The sequence below is a fragment of the Rhincodon typus genome, chromosome 13 (genome assembly GCF_021869965.1).
Source record: "Rhincodon typus isolate 14 chromosome 13, sRhiTyp1.1, whole genome shotgun sequence".
Classification (NCBI taxonomy): Eukaryota; Metazoa; Chordata; class Chondrichthyes; order Orectolobiformes; family Rhincodontidae; genus Rhincodon; species Rhincodon typus.
Window position 1 is genome coordinate 55,925,335 of NC_063344.1, and position 17,556 is coordinate 55,942,890.

The following is a 17,556-nucleotide window of genomic DNA, read 5'->3' on the forward strand; positions in this document are numbered from 1 at the left end:
GTACAGCTGCAATATGACCTCCCAACTCCAATACTCAATGCACTGACTAATAAAGGCAAGATTACCAAACACCTTCTTCACTACCCTGTCTACCCGTGACTCCACTTTCAAATAACTATGAACCTGCACCCCAAGATCTCTTTGTTGGGCAACAATCCCCAGGACCTTATCATTAAGTGTGTAAGTCCTGCCTGATTTGCCTTTCCAAAATGTAGCGCCTTACATTTATCCAGATTAAACTCTATCTGCCACTCCTTTGCCCATCAAGGTCCCGTCGTACTCTGAGGTAAGCTTCTTCACTGTCCAACACACCACCAATTTTGGTGTCATCTGTAAACTTACTAACCACTCCTCCTTTATTCACATCCAAATCATTTACATAAATGACAAAAAATAGTGGACCCTGCACCAATCCTTGCGGCAGACCGCTGGTCACAAACGTCCAGTCCAAATAGCAACCCTCCACCACCACCCTCAGTGTCTTACCTCCGGGCCAATTTTGTATCCAAGTGGCTAGTTCTCCCTGTATTCCATATGATCTAACCTTGCTAACCAGTCTACTAGGAGGAACCTTGTCGAACACCTTACTGAAGTGCACATAGACAACATTCACCGCTCTGCCTTCATCAATCTTCATCACTTCTTCAAAAAACTCTATCAAGTTAGTGAGACACAATTTTCCGAGCACAAAGCCATGTTGACTATCCCTAATCAGTCTTTGTCTTTCCAAATACATGTAAATCCTGTCCCTCAGAATCCCCTCCAACAACTTATCCATGTCAGGTTCACTGGTCTACAGTTTCCTGGCTTTTCCTTACCACCTTTCTTAAATAATGGCACCACATTAGCTAACCTCCAGTCTTCTGGCACCTCAGCCATGGCTACTGATGATATAAATATCTCAGCAAGGGGCTCAGCAATCTCTTCCCTAGTTTCCCATGAAGTTCTAGGGTTCAGCTGCTCAGCCCCAGAATAAAAAGAATTTAACAGGGTTTTGAAGGGAATCCATGTGGTTTCTTGGAAGAGACGTGAACAGATTAATATGGGCTTTGATGCCCCTGCTGATTCCAAAAAGGCAAATGACTTTGAAAGTAGCCAAATACGTCCTGAGATATAATCAGTTTGATGGAAATAAGGAATAGAAATGGAAAGAATTCACAGTTGGGAATCGTCTCTATGCCCTGAAAATGTGACTCACTGTCGGATAAATTATAAACCGAGATATAATGGAGGTATGTAAGAAGGGACCTACAATTGTCATGATGATTTTAATCTTCATATTGACTGGACAGATCAGAGAATAAGGGTAAAATGGAAAATTTAATGCTTCAGGGATTGTTTCTTTGGAACAGTATTGTAGAACCTGTCTAGGAACAGACCAATTTATAGCTAGTCATGTGCAACTGGTAGGATTAAAATGAGGTCTCAGAGCTAAGGATCCTCCAGAGGGTCATGATCACTCCATAGTGGAATTTCAAGATCATTTTGAGGGAGAGCAACTCAGTAGTCAAACCAGTGTTCTCATCTTAAATAAAGGAAATGACAGAGGATTGAAGAAAAAAATTATCTAAGGTGGGTTGGGAAAATAGACTTAGAGGCAAATTAGTGGGCTAGCTGTGACAGACACTTAAGCAGATATTTCATAATGCTCAGCAAGTGTTTATTCTGATCATAAAGATGGATTTGATGGAAAGAATGAACCGCCCATAGTAACAATGGTGATCAAAGATAGTAACTAATCAAAAATTAGGACAAGCAGTGAAAACTAGTGGTAGAGCAAGAAGATCATAGATTATAGATCATAGAATCCCTACAATGTGGAAACAGGCCCTTCGGCCCAACAAGTCCACAGCAACCACAGGATTTGGAACTTTTTTTTTAGAAATCAGCAGGAAATGACCAGAAAACTAACAAGGAGGGAGAAAATGACTATTAAATTACATTGGGAAGAAATATAAAAGAAAAGTGGGCATCTACAAGTATGTGAAAAAGGAGCAGCCAAAGTAAGTGTGGGACTTTTACAACTGGCAAATTATCAACAGGAAACTGGCAAATAATTTGAACCAATATTTTCCATCAGTCTGCATGAAGTAGGACACTATAAACATCCCAAAGGTATCAGATGAGCATGGGGCTGATGGGAAAAAAAATTCTTGTAACAATTTCTACAAGAAGGCATAAAGTATTTGACAAACTAATAGAGCTAAAGCGTGACAAGTCACCTGGATCTGATAGCCTACATTCAAGGGTTTTAAAGGAAGTGACTGCAGAGGTTTTGGAGGCATTGGTCAAAATATTTCAGGACATATTGGATTCTGTCAGATTTCCAGCAGATTAGCATAATGCCAATGTTGTGAACCTCTATTCAAGAATGGAGGGAAAAAGAAAACATGAAAGTAGAGGCCAGTTGACCTACCATCTGTCACTGAGAAAATGCTAGAGTCTATTGTAAAGGAAGAATTAGCAGGTCATTTACAAAAGTTTAATGCAATCAGAGTCAGCATGGTTTTGTGAAAGGGAAATCATGTTTGACAGATTTGCTAGAGTTCTTTAAGGATAGGACAAGCAGAATGGATAAGGGGGAATCAGTAAATCTGATGCATTTTGATTTTCAGAAGGCATTTGAAGTGGTGCAACATAAAAGGTTATTGCACAAAACTGGGGTTCACAATATTTGCTTTGATATTACCATGTCTATAAAATACAGTTTGTAAATACTCTAGGTATTGAAGGATACAAGTGCAGTTCTGTTTTATTTGACTGAAATAAATGCCTTTGGGGAAAATAAGACAGGTCATGAACCCTGGAGATGACTTCATGAATTGCAGGTTCTTTCACACATGCAGAGGTGCTGATGTTACTTGCTCAGACCCTTGCTAGTGACTGGCATGCAGTCCCAGGTGACCGGCATATGCTTCAGTCGCTATCTTAAGCAACCATGCTTGGTGTTGGGAAACTGTAACATTAAGCTGAAATGCCTTAACTGGCTCTTTAAGATCTGAGCAAAATAAATGCAAGAAGACAATTATATCGAAGTGCACACATCCTCAGTAATGTGAGCAGTCTACATTCACATCATTGATAAATAACAGTTTAGAATAATCCTTGATACAGTGAAATTCTGACAAGGGGGACAAATGAATGTTTCTACATGAACCGTTGACATAAATGATTTCATTCTGGTGCATGCAGCACAAGTAATTTTCCACCTACAGCCATCATTGATGAGTGACCAGGCCCCTGAGTGCTCTTTGTGCGAATACTGGACTGACTTACTGCAAATTACTGGTTGCACTGGACCTGCAGGACTGACCACGGCCTGCTCTCCTGACTGCAGTGATACAGAATCTCTCCCCATGAACACAGCAAGCGGCCAACCGGCCGTGTCCAAGTCCTGGATAGAGATGGTCCCTGGACATAAGTAGGTAATAAAATTCCATTTCCTTTCCCTTGGGAAAGCTTTGTTATTTGGCTCCTTAATTTTGATCAAGTTAATTTAATTGCAATTTGATAACTGTGTGTTTAAAAACAATACAATTACTTGTTAAGACTGACTGAGAGGATTTAAGTAGAGGCAAGCTGATTCTCCCTCACCTGGCCATTACAATGAAAACTGGAGGAAAATAACAAAATCTGCAGAGAAGCTGGAAATCTCATTTACTGAGGAAGGTTGAGACTAATATTCTTTTATTTACCTTCTGGTAATTAATTTTGAATATTTGTAAATCACGCAGACCTCTAACTGAATGTTGCATTATTTCAATCATAGGAAACCCACAATGTACACTTTAGACAAATATTAAATAGTTTTGCTAAATTTGTAGTTCAGAACAAGCAATGCCAAGCTGAGGTGCATAGATTGGGAAATAGTAAAATCTGATTGCAGTGTACATATGGGAAAGAATAAGCAGTTCAGTAGTAACAGAAGCGGAAAAGCAAATCATTAAATGCAAGTCACAAAAAGAGCACCAAAGCATTTACATTGTGTGCCCAACTGTGCAGGGATCTGTAATGTGACTTGCTGCAAACTACCTTCACAGTTAGGCAAACAGGCAAAAAGGCAAACACCGGTCTAAACATCCGTAATTCTCACTCTGTTGTGAAGGTCACTTTATATTATATTATAGGCAATCTCTGACTTGCAGACATGGAAATTTCTCACTTTCTACTACAAAGACTATTAAAATAAGTAGAACCATATGATAGGGACTGAAGTCTCTGAAGTGACTAAAGTGTCACAAACACTACTTTGTATATCATTAATAGCCAAAAAAAACTCTTCTGTTGTATTGATCAATAAGAGAGTGACCAGTCTTAGACAGCTTCAACCTTTCTGGTATTAATCATTTTACAAAGCCTTGTTGGTTCCAGTGATGTTCTACAAATCAATGACGCATCAACTAACTCGACCAACCGACGAAGTCTATTGCTTAGCTCCTATCATCCAGGACTCACATAAGTCCTGATAAGGAAGAATATCTTTACGTATCCATTTAGTGAGCCAGTAGGGAGTCTGCAGATTTGATGACATGTTGATTTTTTTAAAGTTTGAACATTCATGATTCATTAACTTTAGCTTTTACTTCACAATCAGACTAGAGACTTTATTAGAGAGCTCACTTAGGTCATTACTTGACAAGATTGTCTTGCTGATCTCCTCCACCATTCCATTTCAGAGAAGGCCAGAACTTTAAAATCCATGAAATAAACTTCATTGGTTTTACACATGTGTAATTTCAATAAATTTTCCATTCTTTCAGTCCACACATGTTCTCCAGCCAAGAGATGAGGCCAGCAGATTTTAACCTGTTCCAGTGCCAGGCATGGAACAGGGTCCTGAGTGGATCAGTTTAAATACCATAGCTAGCCGATTTGTCCATGTATGAAGAGCAACTTTTGTTGATGTGTTTTGTAAAATGAAAACCCGATACTAGACATCCTATTTCTGGAGCAGACGGCTGACCATACTAATCTAACAATTAGGTTTGTATCAATTCAATATAACAGCTGGTTACAAGGAGACAAAGAATGATAAAGAGTACCTCATCACCAATATATCTAACCTCTACTCAATTCCTCCTCACAGTGGCAATGACTGATATAAAGAACTCAGGAGGTTAGATTTTTGTGCACTTGGTCCCAACTGCATCCATATGAAAAAAGTCCTGGATTTTAACAGGGACAGCTATGATTGCAGGTCCAGTAGGTGGTGAAGAAGGCAAATGTTGGCCTTTGTAGCGAGAGAATTCACAGCCAAGATCCTTACTGAAATTGTACATGACCTTCCTGAGACCACATCTGGAGTATTGTGTACAGTTCTGGTCTCCTTGTCTGAAGAAGGATGTTTTGGCTACAAAGGGAGTTCAAGGAAGATTTGCCAGACTGATTCCTGGGATGGCAGGACTGACATATGAAGACAGATTGGATCAGTTAGGATTATATTCACTGGAAATTGGAAGATTGAGGGGCATCTCACAGAATCCTTTAAAATTCTGTGCCCTTTATGAGAGGTGTTCTGTGCTGTTTCTCTTGCAGAGAGGTGGTGACACAGTGATGCCGGAATATCTCCATCAGACAGGCAGTTGGTAAACAGCTTTTGAGTTCTCCCTGGGTGTTCGAGATCAGGGCTTACACAGACCCAAGAAATATTTTAGTTTTGCTTTCAGTGAGTGGAAAAGTTTCTGCTGGCTGCTGATTCAAAAGCTTGAGGGCCCTGCTGTTGGAGTGAAGTCTTAGACACTGAGGCTTTCTCTTAAAAGTCAAAAGGGGCAGATTGTTTCTTTCTTCTCGCCTAGAGGGAGACAGAACATGAGAACCATAAACAAAAATAGAAATTGCTGGAAAGGTTCAGCAGGTCTGGCAGCATCTGTGGAGAGAAATCAGAGTTAAAGTTTTGGGTCGAGTGCCCCTTCCTAAGAACCATAACTGTTTTGCTGAATTGCATTTTTGCCAGTGGATGTGTTTGTGGAATGCTGCCAATATTGGAACAGTTGATGTTTGTGATTAAACAATACATTATCTTGTTAAGTATTTCAATAGACTAACGTCATGTCAATTCCTTTTTTGGTATTTTAATTTTTAACTCTGTTTTGTCTCCACAGATGCTGCCAGACCTGCTGGGTTTTTCCAGCAGCTTCTGTTTTTGTATTGGAATAGAGTTCAAAGCCATAAGCCGCAGCAGCTTTGAAAGGAATGAAAGGGTGGAATTAATACAAGAATGGTCCTGACACACTTTCTAAAGTTGAAGAAGTTATGAGATTAGCCTGAAGGCTTGAATTGACTCATATTTGAAGTGAAAGTCAAACCAGCAAAGTGCTAAATTTTCTGTACATTTCGTTACCATGGAAGACTCTTGATGATGGGAATAGCTGAGTGGTACAGGAGTGGCCTTGTCTTAAGACAGAGGAGGTACTGCATGTTTCCCTGTGTTAAGCTGATTTCTGTATGAGGTCTGTGCAGTTTGCTGCCCCACTCGACAGCTTGCTGAGGAAATCAGACAATGCTGAAGGAGTAGGTGGGAAATCATTATAAAGATCCTTTCGACAATTTCTGGATATCATACAAACCATTACTGTTTGGCCAAATTGGTGATGCAAGATGAGAACATTCTCACCCACAGTTCTTAAGCTTTTTTTCACTGTGTGTATACAGTCTTTTACTATGTATACTTGCTAGAATATCAAGTCTCAAGCAGGAAAGGGTGTAGCTGGGCTTCCAAAAGCATGTGTTGATGGTGAGGAAGGATATCGTTGGGACGCACTGCAACCGTTGGAAGGTGGCATGGACACCAAGCATGTCAGTCTTTTTTTTGAACATCCAGTGACTGGGGGCATAGATTTAAGGCAAAGATAGAGGACTAAGAGGAGAGTTGAAGATTTTTTTTTCACTCAGATTGGTGGCATCTGGAACTCATTACCCGAAAGAGTGACCAACTCTCATAGCATTTAAACAGTATTTAGATATTCGCTTACATTATCGTAGCCTCTAGGGCTATGGGCCAGAAGCTAGAATATAGGATTATTGTAGTCAGAGCTTCGTTGACTAGCACAGACATAGATGGCCTATTTCTGTGCTTAAATGCCTTTGTGACAACAGCATGTTATATGTAGAATGGGGCTGGAAGTGGGCAAGAGAAGCATTAGAAAGGCAGGGCAGGTAGTAGATGATGAATGTCTGGCACATGTGGCACAGATCTTGTTAGGTCTAACTGAGAAATATCCTCAATGAAACTTGACAAAACTGACTGCCAAAGAAATGTAAGATTCAACCCTTTGATTATAGAAACTCTGACAATAGTCTGATGTCTGACATACATTTCCTATTTATAAATTTTGCCTCCATAAGAGATTGTAATCCACGTGAAAACACTCCAAATTAATATACAGTATGGTCCACACTCAATGTGAAGAGAAGTAAGTTTCCCCACACATTCTAATTTGCGTTCCGTTGTCTTAACTGTAGTAATGCATTGGTTTTGAGAAGTAATTGATGTTGTATTATTCATGCGTTTAATAGTAGAAGGCAAGAGGATCTCTGAGTCTTTTGGACTTGGTCCAACTGTCAACATTGCATAAGTATTTGACCAAAAATAGCCGTTGCGAAATTGAGATTTTAAACACCGAAGCAAACCCAAATAGTAACATTTAAGAAGTATTTGTTTGAACTGATTTCATTTTAACTGGAGCAATTTTGATGATTGAAAAGGTTGAACTAACCTCTTGCTGACAATTTCTATTCATTTACTTAATCTACTAAGAGATAATTACAATGTTGTAAATAAATCAGGCAATTCATTTTGTCTTAGTCAAAGTTATTTGTAATGTGACATTCCTTTATCTTTAAAAAACAATAGATGTAGTAGGAATCTTCCATTATCCAACAGGTCACTGTGAACAGACTAGGGCTATATTTCATGGTGACGGTCCGAAAGCAAAACACAGACATTTGTTTTTTCCAATAGGTAATTCATGCTAAAAAAGAATAGCAGCTATCAGATCATTTCAGCCAGAAGTATAAAAAGTAAAATTTGCATCATTTTTGTTTTCTTAAAAAAAATTGTCATAATTTAAAAGTGTAATCGAAAGATCTGTCTCACAGCCACTCAGTTCTGGACCATTTGCTGGAAGTAAACATCTCCAACATGAAAATCTTGTCACATTTTCTTTTAATGAGTCAACAAATGTTCCAATTGCCCTTTTTATTATAATGTTTAACAATTACATATCCAGTTTCTCTACAAATATCACCAGACAATAAAGTAATAGATCATCACTGGCTGGTATCATCCATGCTCATTTGAAATGCAGTACATACCACTTAAGCAGAGAGAGTTCAAGAAGTACACAATGGCTGATGCCAGAACTGATATCACCACAGGGAGCAGGAGCATTAAATAGTTCCTTTTACCTAAAATAGATTTATAAAAAATTACAGAACAGGACAAGACCATCCAGCGTATCATTATAGATCTAAGCTCCCCACTTAGTCCATTCCCATGCCCTTTCCCCATACCCTTATATAAGTTTATTGTTCAAAATGCATCCATTTCTCATGTTAAATGTATATCATGACAGAAACGGTTATTTCCAATTTCTCAACACTTATCATCATTTTGAACTTTACTCTCAAATCCTCTTCTGCCCTTTCTAAAGAAAACAGCTCCAGATTGTCTAGCCTGTCTTATTATTCCTTATTAATCCATGGGACCTGGACATTATTGGCTGGGCCAGCATTTATTGCCCCTTCCTCGTTGCCATTGAAAAGGTGCTGGTGAGGTGCCTTCTGAAACAGCTGCAGCCCATGTGCTGTAGGTTGTTCTGCAATGCCATTAGTGAGGGAATTCCAGAATTTTGATCCAGCGACAGTGAAGGAATGACAATATATTTCCAAATTAGGTTAGTGACTGGCTTAGTGGGGAACATACGCCTGGTATTGTTCCCATGTACCTGCTGCCCTTGTCCTTCTAAATGGAAGCAGTTGTTTATTTGGAAGGTGCTGTCCAAGGGTCTTTGGTGAATTTCTGCAGTATATCTTATAGATAGCACACATTACTGCTGCTGAAGCTCAATGGTAGAGGGAGTGAATGTTTGCATCTGTGGTGCCAGTCAAGTGGGTTGCTTTGTCCCGGATGGTGTCAAGCTTTCAAGTGTTGTTATAGCTGGACTCATCCAAGAAATTGGGGAGTATTTCCTCAAACTCCTTATTTGTACCTTCAAGATTGTGATAGACTTTGGGAAATCAGGAGTTGAATTACCTGCTGCAGTATTCCTGATCTTGTAGCCACTGCATTTAGATGGCAAGTCTAGTTGAGTTTCTGGTCAATGTTAAGCCTCAGGATGTTGATTAAGGGGGATTTAGTGATGGTAATGTCATTGAATATCAAGGGGTGGTGGTTAGATTGTCTTTTGTTGGAGATGGCTATCATCTGGCATTTGTGTGGCACAAATGTTACTTACTACATTTCAGTCTTCAGTGCTATTGCCAGAGTGTTGTCAGGGTCCACAGCCTTTGCAGTATCCAGTGCTTCAAACCATTTCTTGATATTATGTGGAGTGAATCAAAATGGTTGAAGACTGGCATCAGTAATGCAGGGGATCTTTGAAGGAGGCTGAGATCAATCATCCACTTGGCACTTCTCCCTGAAGATTGTTAGTAAGTGCTTCAGCCTTACCTTGTGCACTGATGTGCTGGACACTTTTGATGATGGACATTGATATCCTCCTCCCACAGTATATTCTGCACCCTTGCCACCCTCAGTGCTTCTTCCAAGTACTGTTCAACTTAGAAGAATACTCATTCATCAGCTGAAGTAGGATGGTATGCAATAATTAACATGAGGTTTCTTTGCACATGTTTGACCTGATGCCATGAGACTTCATGGGATCCACAGTCAATATTGAGGACTGCCAGGGCAACTCCCTCATTACTGTATATCACTGTGCCACTACCTCTGCTGGGTCTGTCCAGCTGGTAGGACAGGACATATCCAGGGATGGCGGTGGTACAAAAACGCTAATTTCTAGAGAAACTCAGCAGGTCTGGCAGCATCTGTGGAAAGAGAAGCAGAATGAATATGTCAAATCCAGTGACCCTTCTTCAGAACTGTTCTCAGTTTTGTTTGTACTGATGCTGTCAGACCTGCTGAGTTTCTCCAAGCAGTATCTATACATGTGGAGTGTTAAACACAGCTCCATCTATATGCCATACACATAATGGTTTTACAAAGTCATTTCATAAATGTCACTACATTTCTCCAATGTCCACAGCTGTGTTATTGTCGTTAAAGTTTCTCTGTAAATGCTTGTTAGGTTTGGAAGATTTCACAACTGTGTCAATCATGCACATATAGGAATTTGTGTCACAACAGCATAATTTCACATTCTCAGCTCAATTCTTGTGAAAGAAAACTATAAATAGATTTGCCGTCTTAGTTCTCACCATTGGAATTATTTCTGCTGTATTGACTAACAGTCACTTGTTTGCTGACTGGGTTTTCTGCTATACATCTGTATACATATTGCTCCTCTTCATTCACACAGTCTTTGACAAGCACACTCCCATTATATGTTTCAATGAGATCTCCAGACATGGACACCTCCTCCCAGTGAATCGTGATGTTTGTTCCTGTGGAGACAGAGCAGCTCAAAGTGATATTTAGTGAATCCACACAGTTGCCATGGACTACAATCAAAGGCTGGGAAACTGGTTCTGAAACACAGTGGTAATGGTTAACCGACACAACACAGTCATTGCACTATACTGTCATAAAGACACATGATAAACAAGACAATGCTGCAAGTCTTTACTTCTTTGTTTTGTGTTTTAAGCAGAGTGACATTAAAGCTTGAAGTTCAAATATAATGGAACTTATGCATTATTCCTGTGCTTCTGAAATACATCCAGTTGATGCATTGTGCAAGAGACATCAAATTTCTTGAGAGCATTCTGTCAGGGCTGAATAATTCCCATGGAATTTTCTTGAAGCTTCTTTCACTTTGCAGCATACCTTTGGCAAATGTTTATTAAAAGCTCCATCTATGCATGTTACCAGAGGGTTTTACTGGAAATTGTGGTAAAGCTTTTGCAGCCAATCTGAGAACCCAGGCAAAATTCCTAGAGATTAAATTGTACCAATGTGTGAGGAAGGACCCAAATGATAAAACATTACATTGAGCATCACCAAAGTTGATATTTTACAAATGTCATATTTGGGAAGGAGATTGAAACTATTCATTGAACCCAAAAAAAGCTGCAGCTAAATATTTTCACCGTTATTTAATTTTCCACTTCCTCTTAAACAAGGTACATTTTCAATCTGCTCATCAAGTACACCCAATGGTTATGTGACTGAGGGCCTTGTGACTTGCTTTTGTCAATTGCAGGTTTTGGCTCAGCAGCAACTCATCATGCTCAGGGGAGCATCAACCAACCGAATCTTTGAACAGGCTGCTGGTGGAAAACCAATCACCATTTGCTTTCACATTCTATTCAAGTCTTGTTGGTAGTTACAGAGTCACAGAGTCATACAGCATGGAAACAGTCCATTCAGTCCAACTAGTACATGCCGATCATGTTCCCATCTAAACTAGTCCCACTTGCCTGCATTTTGCCCATATCCCTCCAAACCTTTCCTATTCATGTACTTATCTGTATGTCTTTGAAGTGTTTTAACTATACCTGCATCCACCACTTCCTCTGACAGTTCATTCCACACACAAACCACTCTGTGTAAAAAAGTTGCCTTCATGTCCTTTTTAAAACTTTTTCCTCTCACCTTAAAAATATGCCCTCTCATTTTGAATTCCCCTACCCTAAGGAAAAGACACTTGCTATTCAAATTCATCTATGCCCCTCATGATTTTATAAACCTCTATAAGGTCACCACTGAACCTCCTACACTCCAGTGAAGAACACCCCAGCCTATCCAGCCTATTTTTTTTACCTTAAACCCTCCAGTCCCATCAACATCCTGGTAAATCTTTTCTGAGCCTCTCCAGTTTAATAATATCCTTCCTATAACAGAGCAACCAGAACTGTATACAATACTCCAGAAGAGGCCTCACTAACATCCTGCAGAACATCCTGAGTGGGAGACAATGGGCAGAATCTTATAAGGCCCTGAACATCATGGACTTTGGCAAGAAATTTGGGAGAATTGTGTGAGAAGTCAAGTGAGACATTTCTTGATCTCTTGCTCAGGAACAGAGAATTGCCTAGAAACAGGGATTATTGCCGTTATCATCCTCAGGAGTACCGAGGCTTTCCTTATTAAGTATGCATCTTCCTTTTCTACCATCTGTCTCATAGAAATGATATATTGAGAATTGATGACATGAAATTCAGCGCAAGTACCTCTAACCTTCAGCTTGCTACCTGCTCCTATAGGCCTCTATAGACTCATGGAGTCACACAGGGCTACTGCACAGAAAATAGCTCTTTGGATTATTAAGTATGCATCAGACAAAAATAACCACTTAACTATTCTAATTCCATTTTCCAATGCTTGGCCCATAGTCTTGTATGACTTGGCATCCATCTTGAACACCTGGCACCAACATCTCAGGGAGTCCACAGGCAGTGACTGACTGCACCCCATGTCCTTGGATGCTGACATCTGTCATCTTTGGGGCACTGGCCACCATCATTACAAAGCTGCTGGAATTATAGATTGTATCTCGGGACAGACCAGGCTGCATCTCAGGCTGCTCACTTGCTCTTTGCGGACTCACTCAATTAGCACCTACCGGAATGCTCACAATATTCCTGCCCTGTCATGCCCGTTAGCGTGTTGTCCCCTCAGCCAGAGCTTATAGGCTCTCATTACTGCCATCTTGACTTTCTTTTCAGTGCAAACACAGAGTCAGGCTGCTTTTAATGTTTGTCAGTGGCGATCAATGAAAGGGTGGGTAACTAAGTTTTTGCATGGCATTGTGCTATGTAACCTCATGTGCTGAACAGCTTTTAAATCAAGACTTCACTCCAGAGGTACAGGAGGCCCTATCACGCTCAATACCATTTCCTCCAGACAAGTGAGGCACAGTATTGCTTCAAAATGAAGATGCTCCATGGTCCATCACAGTCCTACATTAGTTGCTGGAGCAGAACGTGCAACATAGAACATAGAACATAGAACATAGAACGTAGAACGTAGAACATAGAACAGTACAGCACAGGACAGGCCCTTTGGCCCACAATGTTGTGCCGACCTATTATCCTACTAGAATCAATCTACCCTGCATACCCTACATTTTACTATTGTCCATGTGCCTATCAAAGAGTCACTTGAAAGTCTCTAAAGTATCTGACTCCACTACCAGTGCTGGCAGCACATTCCACACATGGCCATCACTCTTTGTGTGAAGAACCTACCTCTGACATCTCCCCTATACCTTCCTGCAATCATTTTAAAATCATGCCCCCTTTTAATAGTCATTTCCACTCTGGGAAAATGTCTCTGGCTATCCGCTCTATCTATGCCTCTCATCATCCTGTACACCTCTATCAAGTCACCTCTCAGCCTTCTTCACTCCAATGATAAAAGCCCTAGCTCCCTCAATCTTTCCTCATAAGACCTGCCCTCCAGTCCAGGCAGCATCCTGGTAAATCTCCTCTGCACCCTCTCTGAAGCTTCTACATCTTTCCTATAATGAAGTGACCAGAACTGAACACAATATTCCAAGTCTGGTCTAACCAGGGTTCTATAGAGCTGCAGCATAACCTCACGGCTCTTAAACTCAATTCCCCTGCCAATGAAAGCCAACACACCATATGCCTTCTTTACAACCCTATCAACTTGTCGAGCAACTTTGAAGGAACTATGGACATGGACTCCAAGATCCCTCTGTTCTTCCACACTGCCAAGAATTCTGCCATTAACTCTGTATTCTGCATTCGACCTTCCAAAATGAATCACTTCATACGTGAAGGGGAGGGTATCCTTCCTATCCTGGTGGCCAGCTGTATTCAACTTGTACAAAATGGGGTTCTTCTTAGGACCCCTAGAGACCCTTGTGGGTAATTTCAATCATCCACCCACAAAAGTATCAAGGTGTTACTGTTGCCATTTGTGCCAGATCACATTACTTTGTTTCCCCGTGACAAAGTCGCTGTTGCAGCTTGGCCAGTTGTCTTTGGCAGCATCGTTGGCTTTGCCCAGGTTTAGGGTTTGATGTGCATACTCATTTTCATGGAGACAGCTCAGTTCATCAACAAAAAAGGGATCAACACGAAAGTCATTTGTGACGAGGAAATCTGCACCAGTTACCATGGAATTGCTATGCTGTATATTTTTGACAACTCTCCTGTTCTAGCTGCATTTGAGGGGCCAGATGCCTTGCATGGACGGTTACTAAAGGTCACAGGACTTCCTCTGTGACCATGTCAATGACTCTGTTATGTCACTCCCTGATTGAGGCTGAGAATAGATACATTGCAGCCCATTCTTAGACCAGAACCATGGTGAAGCAGATGATGGGCACCCTGAAGATCAGTTTCTGACACTTGGATATGTCTTGGGGGGGCGGGGGGGGGGGGGGGGGGGGGGGGGGAAGGGGTTGGTGGTGCCTACAGTACACTCTGAACAGAATATGCTAAATTATCCATGTATACTGTGCACTACTGGAGCACATTTAGAGGGAATGTAACGAAGGCTCATGAGCTGGGAGAGCAGGAGTAGTTAGAACTCCAAGAAGTTAAAATGAGGACATGGAGGTGGAGGAAGAGGGACATCACCTTCTGCACATAGTGCAGCAGCATCAAGCATTACAAACCAGACTAGATTTCATTAACACCAGGTTCTAGAAGATGAGAACAGGGTGCAGTGATCATTCATCAAATTGTGGTGTTCAATAGGCACACAGTTCCTTTCCGTTCCAACAGGCAAATGGGGATTCCTTTTTTCGGTTAGCTTTAGCTGTTAGTGAGTAATAGTGAGTGCTTTAAAGTATTTGAAAGTTTTCCTGTATGTGATGGTCCCACAATGAAGAACAGTGAGATGCTGGGCCACAGTTGGGATTGAAGAAAGAGTATTGGTGACTTAGAAAGGGTTGTAAGATGGGATGTACCCAGCTAAGGTTAGGTAAGCTGTGTGCCTTGGTGAGTAGAGTGATATATGTGGGAAGGTGCCATTGTCGGTGTAATGATGTATCAGTCATGTCACGTATGTGCTCTGAGAAGCATTGAGTTTTGGTTGCTGTCCCACTACGTGAACAATGAAAGGAAACTCCACACTGCCAATTATTGACCATGTGCATGGCTGGGTTTCAAAGATGGCACCAGCCTCAAGGATTCCAGGGTATCATGGGAGTGGGGAGTACATCAGCCTATGGCAAATGAGATAATATCACAAGTGGGATGCCATAGTGGAATCATGCATTTTAATAAGGTGAGTTTGGGACAATAGCATAGGAAAACACGCTAGGGCTCGCACAGGTGTTCAAACTTGCCAAAAATTACACTTAGTTAATTTCTGGTAGGACTCAGCCCATAATCCAAGTTTGAGTAGGAGATACTGAATTAATTTTCCTCATGAAAAATATTCTTTCCTTTCAGCTAATATGTCTTTAGTGACATCAATGCTCAATGTCACTCCCGATGGAACAACAATAGATTCATCATGCTTCTTTGTTAAATTAATGGTAACTTGCTCAAGGGGTTTGTGGATTGATCACTGACGCATGAAGGTTCTGGCTCACAGACAAAATTCAAAAGCTTTTGGTGAAAAACAATCGCTATGCTGTGTGGTTTTGTAGTTGAGCCAAATTTTGGTGGTTTTGCATGAATAAGCTGAAATCCTGCTGAACCTGTTTGTATGAAATAGGATATATAAGGATTCACAGGAGCATAGGTAATGAAATAACTTCTTTTTACGTTTGTGGCAAATGATAAATTGGTTCAAATGTACATATTTCTCGACTGATATTATGTGCAGCTTTTGATTAATTTCTTTAATTAGTAAAGAAATAGATTTTTAAACATCAGTACAGTTTACATCATTTACCTTTTCAGGTGTCAATGAAAAGACAACATTACTAAAATTATCAAATTTAGTGGACAATCAAGAATTAAACACTTACCAAATACTTGGATTCTGAAAGTACTTTGATCACGGTTTTTCAGTTCTGTTCCAAAGTAATCAATGTGGATTTCATATACACCAGTGTCATTAACTTGTACGTTATAAAGCACCACAAAGCCTTTGTGGATTTTAACTCTGTACTTATACAGTGGTGCACAATGTGCAATTTCTCTGGATTACTGGACTTCCATGTGAAAATTTTAAAACTTAGTGGCAATCTCAAACCAAATGCGACGTTGTACAGATCACTGCCTTGGTATTGTCGAAGAAACAGGAGGATTTCTCCAGCAGTGGCATTAGAGATTATATCAGGTCTGGTGAGCAAAGATTCACACAGTACGAACAATTGGAACACTGTAAAACATAAACGTAGATTGTGCAAATCATTTTTTGATGTTAATCTAAGGAGAATAAAATGCATTATCAAATCTTGACTAGAGAGGATGGAGGAACAAGTAGGAATATGGGTTTAATTTAGCAAGACTTTGCTTTAAGATGGAATATTAGTATATGCTAACTCTCTTATGGAAGATACAGTAATTTAGCAACTAAACCAAGGGGATGCTTGATGAGAGTTGGAAGGATTCGCTGGTTAATGGAGTCTGAATGTAGCTCCGGTACTGGTGAGCGACAACATTGGAGCAGTTTTGACTCCATTTGCAATGCTATGGATATTTGTGGAATAAGTGGAAGGGAAGTGAGCATGAAGGGTGATCTCTGAGTTTTCCATTCAGCAACCATATTTTACTGGTTTAATTAAATGTATATATTCCTTTTGACAGATTCCCAGATTAATCTTCCCTGTACATATGCATTGTAAACCGTAGGATGGGTTGTCACCATTAACACGTGTTACCTGAGGCAAGTTTGAAGTTGTGAAGATTCAATAAATCTGAAGATTTTATTTTCCACTCCTGCATCATGTCAGTTTGTCCTTTTCTTCATCTAGGAAGGCTGATCCTATAAAAGGAGAAAATATAAATACAGTCCCTCCTTCTGCTCCACTATCAGTAAGATCCAGATGACTGTTCAATTGCAACACCAGTTCCCCATCCTCCAGACTCAGATCTCTCATTCCCCTTTGTGTCCAAGTATCGATCAATCTCATACCTGAATGTATTCAATGGCTGAGCAAAGAACCGTCTGTGTTAGAGGACTTTTAAATATTCACAGCCCTTTGACAAAATTTCTCACTATCTCAGCCTCAGTGATTAATTCCCTATGCTGAAACTTTTCCCCCTCACCCCTGTGCTGAGACTATTCTCTCTCTCCACAATGCTGAGTCTATTTTCCTTGTCTTTATACTTTCCAGGACGGAGGGGCAGCCTCTCACATTTTATCCTGTCAAATCCTTTCAGAATTTTATATCTACAAAAGAGATAACCTCTCGTTCTTCGAAATTCCAGCAAAAAGCTAACCATTCAACTCAATTTTATTTATAGGAAGTCCTATTAACGAAGGAATCAATTTAGTGCATATTT